We start from the raw sequence: 8,804 nt of genomic DNA, 5'->3' as shown, positions 1-8,804 counted from the left end.
AGATCATTTCAGATTCCAATACGTGTACACGCCATAATCTATATCATCTCTCTTAAGGCACACTTGAGACTTCATCACTGATGGGCGAAATACTCGTAACAAATGCTTTTTTCATTGCTCAAAACCTGGGAGGGAGCAGCAGAATTTGGGTCGCCGGGAGGTAGCGGTGGGGCTCCGGGATGGGTTTTCGGATGTGGGTGGCAGGGAACTTTGGGGGGGGGGGGGGGGGAAGCCCTGGTCCCTCGGTGGGAATTACCCAGCTCCCCGCCGCTCTCCCAGCCCCGCCGCGACAACATTTATTGCAAAAGCAGGAAATCGCTTATTACTAAACTAGCTGGCAAGGGAGCGGGAGCCGATGCTGTTCCACACTGGCACAGCACTTGCTTAGCTGCTGCTTTCCTTGCCTCTCCTTGTTCCGCTCTTTCTTCTTCTTCTCCCTCTTTCTCTCCTCTCTCTCTCTCTCTCTCCTCTTCTTTTTTTCATTTTGGCTTCTATTCAAATGTGGGTCAGGGGTGAGCGGCTCCCAACGTCACAAGCTTGCAAGATGGCGCTGGGAGGAAGGCTGTGAGATGAGGAACAGGCTGGTATAAACCGAGAGGACGGGAGAGGGAGAGGAGGAGGAGGAGGAGAGGGGAAGGGGAAGAAAAGCTGCTGCTCCAGATGCAATAAGAAGGTAACGCGGAGCGGAACGCGGGCGCGGGAGGGGGCGCGGGGCCGCGCGTCCCGCTGGGGCGGCCGGGCGCTGCCGGGCTCCGCGGTGCAGCCCAGCCCCGCTCCCCGCTCTTTATTTGCAACCCGGGTTATTGCCCATCCGCACGGGTACTCTCGGGAGAGTCGGCGGGATGGCGGGGGTGTCTGTTCCCTGCCGTGCAGCAGCCGTGCCCGGCACCAGAGGTAGTTCCATTGAAGGGAAAAAAAAGATTAAAAAAAATTCTTCTTGCCCGCTCTCCGTGCCCCGGGCCCCCTCCCTCGCTCGCCCGGCTGCCCCGCTGCTTTCGGGGCCGGGGCGTGCATACGGTGTATTGGCCACCGTGCCTATCTGAGGATTGCAAATGTGGGCTATTGGGCTGAAGCGGCTGGAAACTTTCCCCTCCTCCCGTGCCATTTGTGTGTGCGCACGGGTGTGCGCTGCCCCTTCCCCGGCGGCGGTGGGCTCGGGGCGGGGGGGCCGCAGCTGCTGCCCGGCGTGTGGGGGTGACCGGCGGGGCGGGCAGGCAGCCCCGGAGCAGCAGCAGCAGCCTTCTCCCCATCCCCTCTCGGCCCCTGCAAGTGAGCCGTGGTTTGTTCTTTTTTTCGGTTGTTCCCCCCTCCCCCCCCCCCCCCCGCCTCGAAAGGAGGGAGCGGAGCCTCGGGGTGCCGGGGGGCGTGTTTGCGCTGGGGATCCGGCCGCATTGTGGAGGAGAGGGCAGGGAAGGGGCTACCGGGACTTGGATCGGCTCCTTCCACTCCCCCCCCCCCCAACCCCAGCAGTCTATCCGCGGGGCTGAGAGGCGAGGAGCCAGGCCGGCATCCCCCCACCCCAGCGCCGGCCCCTGCCCCACCGAGCACCCCGTGCCCTACCGGGATCACGGTGAACTTTTGCCCTGGCTCCCCCCGTCCCCGCCGCCCCCCTCGTCCGTTCGGGATCGTGGAGGGTAGGACCCGCCGGCTCCGCTCGCTCTGCCCGTCGCTGCGGGTCTCTGGCTTTTGTTACGGCTCGGTCTCGGACGCAATGGACGGAGGCTCCGCAGGATCGCGCACCCTCCCGCGGCCGGGGGCTCGCAGGACCCTGCCCGCCTGGCTTTGTGCCCCCGCAGGAAATGCGCTCTTCCCCGGCCCCGCCAGCCCGGCGCAGAGCTGTCCACCCAGTTATAAAAAATAATTAAATTGTGCGCCCAGGCTGGCAGTGTGTTGCCGAGGCGCGGAATTCAGGGAGCCGGGAGGGCCGGTCGCTGCCCGCGGCTCTTGGCTCCCGGGCGAACGGCGCCGCGAAGCCGGGCCGGGCTCTGCATCCCCAGGCGCTGGTGCCGGTGCCAGCTCGGCGGCGGGCGAGCCGGGCTTCCCCCCCCCCCCCCCTTTTTTTTTTTCTTTTTTCCCCTGGTTGCATTTAAAAGCGAAGCCAAGGCGGCGGGAGGGAGGGGCTGGGGGGAGGCTGCGTGCGCGGCCCCCTGCGCGGTGCCCAGCCCCGGGCAGCCCCGCGGTGCCAGCAGCGCCAGCAGCGCCTGGCCTGCTCCCTGCCTGCTGCCGGCCCCTTTTGTATGGGGCGAGAGCCGACGGGAGAAGTCAATTATTGACCATCTTGGACTGGTCCCAGGTGGAAGCGGGCACAGAAGCGGGCAGGCGGCTGTCGGCGCGCCCCCCGCGGTCCCCGTTATCGCGGCCGCCAGCCGCGCTCCTCCCGGGGCACTCCGCGGCCGCCGGACACCGCGCCCGGCCCCGTCGCTGCTGCCGGCAGCTGAGCTCGGCCGCTCGGGTGAACGCGTACGTACACGCGGGGATTCGGCGATTCGAAACTTTCTGCTGCGAAACCCGCAGCCTTTGAGAGCTCAGGCTGGCTCGGCGCTTCCAGAAGCGGGTAACTGCGCGTTGGCATCTGCGAGCGGAACGGGGCTGGGGCGGAGGGGGGCGGGGGGGGGCACCTTTGCATGGGTCAGGAGCTGTAAGCGAAAGGCAGTGCTCTGGCGGGCCCTTAGCGAAATCACCGTGGATGCTGCTTAGCAGTTAGATTACCTCTGAGAGAACAGCCACAAGCCAGTTGAGAAGAGCATCAAAAATATATTCTGCTAATAAACTGCCCTTTGGCCAAAACTCGTTTAAATTTAGCGTGGAATGCTGTTTTATGTTTGAATGGCTCCCATGTTTCTCCACAAATTAAAGGGGAAAACAATATGCAATAGTAATTTTCATTGGAGAATGTCAGAACTACGAGCAGATGTTCGCTGTGCTTGATAAATACAGTGTGTAAGCAACTAGTATTTCAGGATGACTTACACATCTCAGAACTATTGTATATCTTCCAGCACCTCTGGAGAGAAAGCTGTAAATGACTCCTTAGGATTTCACAGCAAATCTACACGGGGGAAATGACATATGGGAAGAAAATTGACTTATTTCCACAACTGCAAGTGGCCTCCTTTTTGCGCCTTTTCATTAGCAATCTAATCCTAAAAGCATTAGGAGCAATTATTTGCAGTGGTGCCTGACATTCTAGGTCTCATTATTTAAATCAGTTTAACTTTTGATGGTTGACCCACTAGGTCAAATCTCTGTGCCCTTTGTTATATTTATTAAAAAAAAAAAAGAAAAAGAAAAAAGGGAGGAAAAAAAAAAAAAGAAGGGGGGGGGGGGCGTCTTCAAACTTGCCACCTGCTACTGACATATCATTTTAGCTCCGGAGGAGATCAGCATTAGAATAAGCAACCTCTTACATTTGTTACTTTCCATTCTGACACGGGGGAGGAAACCCCGCGTAAATGCCTTGTTCTTCCGCCTCTAAAATCCACTGCCTAATCAGGGCAGACTTGTGTGGCTGCAGAGGTGTGAGCAGGAGGAATGGGAGACTGAGGATAGAGCAGGTTTTTCTTAGATTGTGCTTCCTCAGCTATGTTAAACTCGGATGAGATGCACATACATAAAAAGGATGAGTCTTCAGTGTGTTTGAAGGAGAAGCTTCCAAGGATCTGGGAGAGCTTTAAATCTTTAATGCACACAGGAGCAGCAGCTTACGCTGGTATCCACATAGGTTGCTGGGCGGAATGAGTTATGGATGTGCAGATAGCAGTAAGTATCACAAGATGCTTGAAGCACTTGATATCACGTGACAGGCTGTAGTGTCAGCGCTGAATTGTTTGGCAGAAGCCAATGCGTGACAAGGGGTGGGGGGAGAGAGGAGAGAAAGAGAAGGTGAGAGGCCTTATTCCAGGAGGGTACATGTTCAATTTATTTTGATTAGTCGTTTAAAACAACTAGAACACAACCTAATGCTGTTCAGTTTGGTGTGTAGTGGATTCAGACTCTCTACAACAGCCATTGCAGCCCCAAATTGGTGGTCACAGCATGAGATTTGAAGTTGTGAACAGCAGAACTTGCAATGAGAGTCCTTGTTTTCTAGCTGTTGTCTGTACAGCCCATGGTAATTAGGAACTGTCAAACTGCATGTTGAGCATTCCTTTGACCTTGTATAGAAAATAGTATAGTGCTTCTTTGAGCTCCTGCTACCTTCTTTGATGATAGATGTAAGGAAATAGGATATTGTTTGAAAACCCAAGTGCATTTGCCTTCATATCAGAACTCCTGTTTGTGCTCACTGTAATATTTAACCCTTGCATCCAGTCTGTGGAACATACTGTAGCTTGACAGGTAAAGGTATTGTTATGATGAGGCTGTGGTGTTTTCTCTACAGAAAACCAGGTTCCTCATCCCCTAACCAAATACAACCGATAAAGTGTAGGAACCAAACTGCAGTTTCTGATGGCATTGGGGGAGGAACATTGCCACAAAATGGCATCTCGATGCAGCCACAAATGTGGTCTTGGAGTGGGAGAAAGCAGAATCATGTTTGTGACACAGTCATTGTATTGGCTGTATTGTGACAGGCGAAGCTTGATGGGAATGGGGACCATTTCGGCATCAGCGGACAAGCCTACCCTGCTGGGCTGGGAGAAAAATTAACAGGGCTCAGCTGTGGGCTTGCAACAACAGAGTGGCAACCCAGCCATGAGCAGGAGAGTGTCTTTTAAAAAATAAAGATGACTTCTCCTTTGGTTTGGTGTGGATTGAACACTGGTTAAACCACAAGGGCTGCTTAAATTGTTTTTTATCTTGCTGTAATATCGGGAGTGAGGACAATGCATTGCAATAGAGATTTCACTCTGCTGAGTAGCAGCTCATTGGCAAAGCAACTGCAGAGGTTTGTTTGGGTCTTTTTTTAATCAGTGGTTTACAGTGTGCCTGATTCTCTCAAATGCAGCAAAAACAAACCCAAACAAACAAACAAGCAAGCCCCCACGTTCCTGAGAGTTGTATTTTCATGTTCAGTTAGCATCTCCAGGTTCTAACAGGATGCCGATTGAAGCTGGGTTCCTTTTCCTTGAAGTGTACGCATATTGCAAGCTAGCTGTCCAAACTTGTAAGTTACTCACGCTTCTTGTTTGTAATTCCTGGAAAGAAAATTCACCCTCCAGTGCTGGCTCCCACAAAACAAGGAAGAAATGAAACACTGAGGTCAATCCTGAATGTTAAGCTGATATAAGATGGCTTGTTACAATAGCTGTAAGGAGGAGACTACACCACTGCAATAGCTGTACCTGCTGTAAGTGACAGGTGGGGGGAATTTTGTTCTTTTTCGTCTGCACTTGGATGACAGCCCAGTGCTGGCCACGAACTGCAATCCAGGATTAATCCTCACATAGTGTTTTCTTTCTATATATCAGATTTCTCATTTTGTTAATAAGCACAGCCTCGCATGCACTTCAAGTCAGCTGTTCTGGAGTGGAAGCAACAGGGTTTTGCATTATTGAAATGACGGCTCTCATGCTTTGCTGGAGCCTGTATTGTTTGACCAGGGCAGGGCGGAGGGTGATCCTTGTAATCACAAATCCTAAACAGGGATTCTAGTTACTGATTTTGCTTAATGGGAAGGGGTGGGGAATCTAGTTTATCCAGGATTACATGTGTATGATAGCACATTCTCTGGTGCATGCACGGTGTGTTTGAAGGGGCTAAAGGGTGATCTTTAAACTGAAAACCTGAAGCAGGCGTTCGGAAATGGATCTATTGTGGGAAACTTCCTTCAGCACCGCCTCTCCTGCTCATGTAGAAAAGACAAATCTGCTCAGCTCTCTGGCAGAAACTCTCAGAAGACACTGACACCTAAGCTGGGTGGGTCCAAGTCTTCAGCTGGCAGTGAGGGAATTCAGAGCAGTGCAGGGAGTTTCCTGCTCCAAACTGTCCTTAGGGGCTGCTCTTCCAAGAAAGCCAGCCCTGAAAATAGGGTGTACTTCTTGCTTCTGTTGCTAAAGGTTCTGAGAGACCTCTTGCTTTTCCAGCTTTAGATACTGGATGGAAGACTTGCCAGTGTTGTCCTCACCCAGGTTCTAGTAGAAAGCATTTCATGTCAGTGTGCTGGCCTGAGGCATTCGCTGTCCATCAGGCCCTTGGGTGAAGGAAGAGTGAGGGGGTGGCTCTAAATAATGTGTCAGTTTGCCATGTTCACTCCCTTTTCCTGCTGAACCAAACACCACACAAGATAAAATTGTCTTCAGTCTTTTGCCATGAGTTTCATGAAGAGATACAAGTTGGACTGACTGGTGAAGAGGCCTCATATGGTAAATGACCTTACTATGTTCTTCATGCTGGGCTTAGTCCCATTCATTCCTGGACTGGTTTGAGATGATGGGGGTGTACAGCAGATCCCTTCCCCTAAATATGTGCTCATTTCCCATTGTATAAAGAACCAGCCAGTGCCTGGATTCTGTTTTCCAGGAGTCACATAGAAAGGCTGCCATGTGGGACTGCACTTAGTGCATTTCCATCTGCTGTTGAGATGCCACCAGCAAGTTTGACAGTTTTGAAATCTTTACTCTTGTGCGATAACGAAGAGAGTGATTTGCATTGCCAATTTTAACTGAGATTTGACATCAGCCAACAAGAATCCTTATTTTAAAGCTTCCTTGTTTATCTTATCTGGTGGTTAACTCTCCAGTGGAAAGACTGGCTCTCACTGGTTTGTGCCTATTAAAACATGTTGACGTGCAACAAAAAAGAAAGTGAATTAGTTATTATTATCTGTTAAGCAGGAGGACAGGGTTTAATGCATTCAGGCTGTGATTTAATATGCAAATCAGGAACAAAATTAATTTCCTGTGTTATTGTTTCTGAGAAATGTATCAAGCAACTTCCTATATAGTGTTACATTCAATGCTAAATCTGAGTATTCTGAAGTGTTAAATAAAAATACTTGGGAAATATTTTCTTATCAAAATACTTTCTGCTAACCTCCTAAGGTCCCTTCTTACAGGACTTATTCTGTGATTCTTACTCAGCTCCATTTTAAGTGCAAAGCAGAGGAAATGCACTTTGAACAAAAGGGGACTGATTACTTTCTAGTTTCTGCAATAGGCTGCTCAGGGAGGTTGTGGATTCCTTCTCTCTGGGGATGTTCAAGGCCAGGCTGGATGAGGCCTTGAGCAGCTGAGTCTAGTTGAGAGGTGTCCTCGCACATAGCAGAGAGTTGGAGTAGATGAGCTCTGAGGTCTCTTCCAGCCTGAGCCATGCTGTGATTCTATGATTCTTGTATGAATTTAGAGCTAGCAGATGTTAGTGTCTAAAAACCTAGCTTTATTTGGAGGGTAGTAAACTTTCCTGCCCTTCTGCCCCTCCTCAGGTCTCAGTTGCTTTCTCCAGTCTGAAAGAACCAGTTTCTGAACTCAGATTGAAAAATCTCCATCCTCTCTGTCCCTCTGCAAGAGGCTTCTTTTGTGAAAGGCTGGTTCTAAGACCTGGGATTTCATCCTCGGACCATATGAAACAATAAAGTGGTGGCTTTCTCAGTTGAGAGTTTGACTTTCCTCAGGGCTTAGCTACCAAGCATGTGCAATTGCAGATGGACTCTTTCTTGAACAAGACGTTATTTAAAAGGTCTGAAATTACACCAGTGTAGAGTGAGACTGGAACTTGTGCTGCTTTTGTTTGATGTTGCTTCCCCTACCCTTGGAAGGGTGAGGTGCTTTGTTATTCTGAGCATTTGTTTATCCTTACAAAGTGTTCAGAATGGTCCTCATGTGGAACTTTTGCATCAAACTTCTTGAGTCCTTGAAAAAGGGTCATTGTTCGTTTTCTAGACAGGTCAGATGCTCTTTGATAATGTGGTATTAGTGACAGGATTGTGCCCAATCTTCAAAGAAAAACATGGATGTCCTTCCAGGCAGGAAAAATATCTACCCAATATATAGATGACAGGGCATCTATCAAAGATGTAGATCTGTGTGCACATCCATGAAGTGTGCATAGCCAGGAATCTAGAACTGAAATGCTCAAGAAAAGGAATTTTGACAAAGTGAGAGTCATCTTGTAATTAATTCTTCATGTGTCAGCCCACTGATGTTTGGCTGAGTGTGTTTTAAAAGTAAAGTAACTTAGGACTCCAAATGTTTTCCCCAGAAAACTTGATTCTAAGTGCTTACTGTTATGAACTGGTGTAGTGGTTGAACGAATGCAGACATTTCATTCTTTTGTCTGAGCTTGTGGTCTAAGGAACTCCAGGTTCAGTTTTCTATCACTGATAAATTTTCCAGGCTATGGTCATGAAAGAAATTAAGCAACTTCAGTTTTCTTAATTTTTAAAGTATAGAGAATGCCATGGCCTTGGTTTGGCTTGTATATTTATCTTATAGATGCTCATCATATTTAATGTTTGCACAACAGGACCCTGACCTTAGCAAGGACTATGTCAGTGCTGTCATCATACACATAATTCTAATAAAGCTTCAAAATGGTCAAGTTGCCAAAGCACTAGGACCTCCCACAGTCTCCAAAACCATTCAAACTTGATAGTGAACAGCCACATAACAGCGTCTCAGCCAGCTCTTCCAGCACACCTGAATGACACCCATCCTTTCCTGAGGACTCTCTATGGCTTCAGGCTGCTCAGGGGCTCCCTAACTCAATTCTCTTCAGAGACTGATAGGCTGAGGGGAGACCTCATTGCTTTCTACAATTAACTAAAAGGAGGTTGTAGTGAGGTGAGGGTCGGTTGTTTCTCTCTAGTATCAGGTGATAGAATGGGAGGAAATGGCTTCAAGTTGTGCTGAGGGAGGTTTAGGTTG

General features: G+C 49.8%; 1 protein-coding gene across 5 annotated transcripts in view; it reads left to right on the top strand.

Annotated features, from left to right (window-relative positions):
* The first annotated feature begins 398 nt into the window (after nucleotides 1-398).
* Nucleotides 399-8,804, top strand: part of HIC2 (HIC ZBTB transcriptional repressor 2) — a 78,478-nt gene continuing 70,072 nt past the window's right edge. For 3 of the 5 annotated variants that reach the window (XM_068157260.1, XM_068157259.1, XM_068157258.1), the window contains exon 1: nucleotides 399-673. The gene's annotated coding sequence lies outside the window, so the exon portion shown is untranslated. The remainder of the gene's footprint in view (nucleotides 674-8,804) is intronic. The other 2 variants (XM_068157255.1, XM_068157256.1) reach the window with 1 other exon arrangement.

Source organism: Melanerpes formicivorus, unplaced genomic scaffold (genome assembly GCF_026170545.1).
Source record: "Melanerpes formicivorus ecotype bairdi unplaced genomic scaffold, bMelFor1.0.p_v2 SCAF_36, whole genome shotgun sequence".
Taxonomy (NCBI): Eukaryota; Metazoa; Chordata; class Aves; order Piciformes; family Picidae; genus Melanerpes; species Melanerpes formicivorus.
The sequence above is the reverse complement of the archived record's forward strand: the minus strand, read 5'-3'. Positions and strand labels throughout refer to the sequence as shown.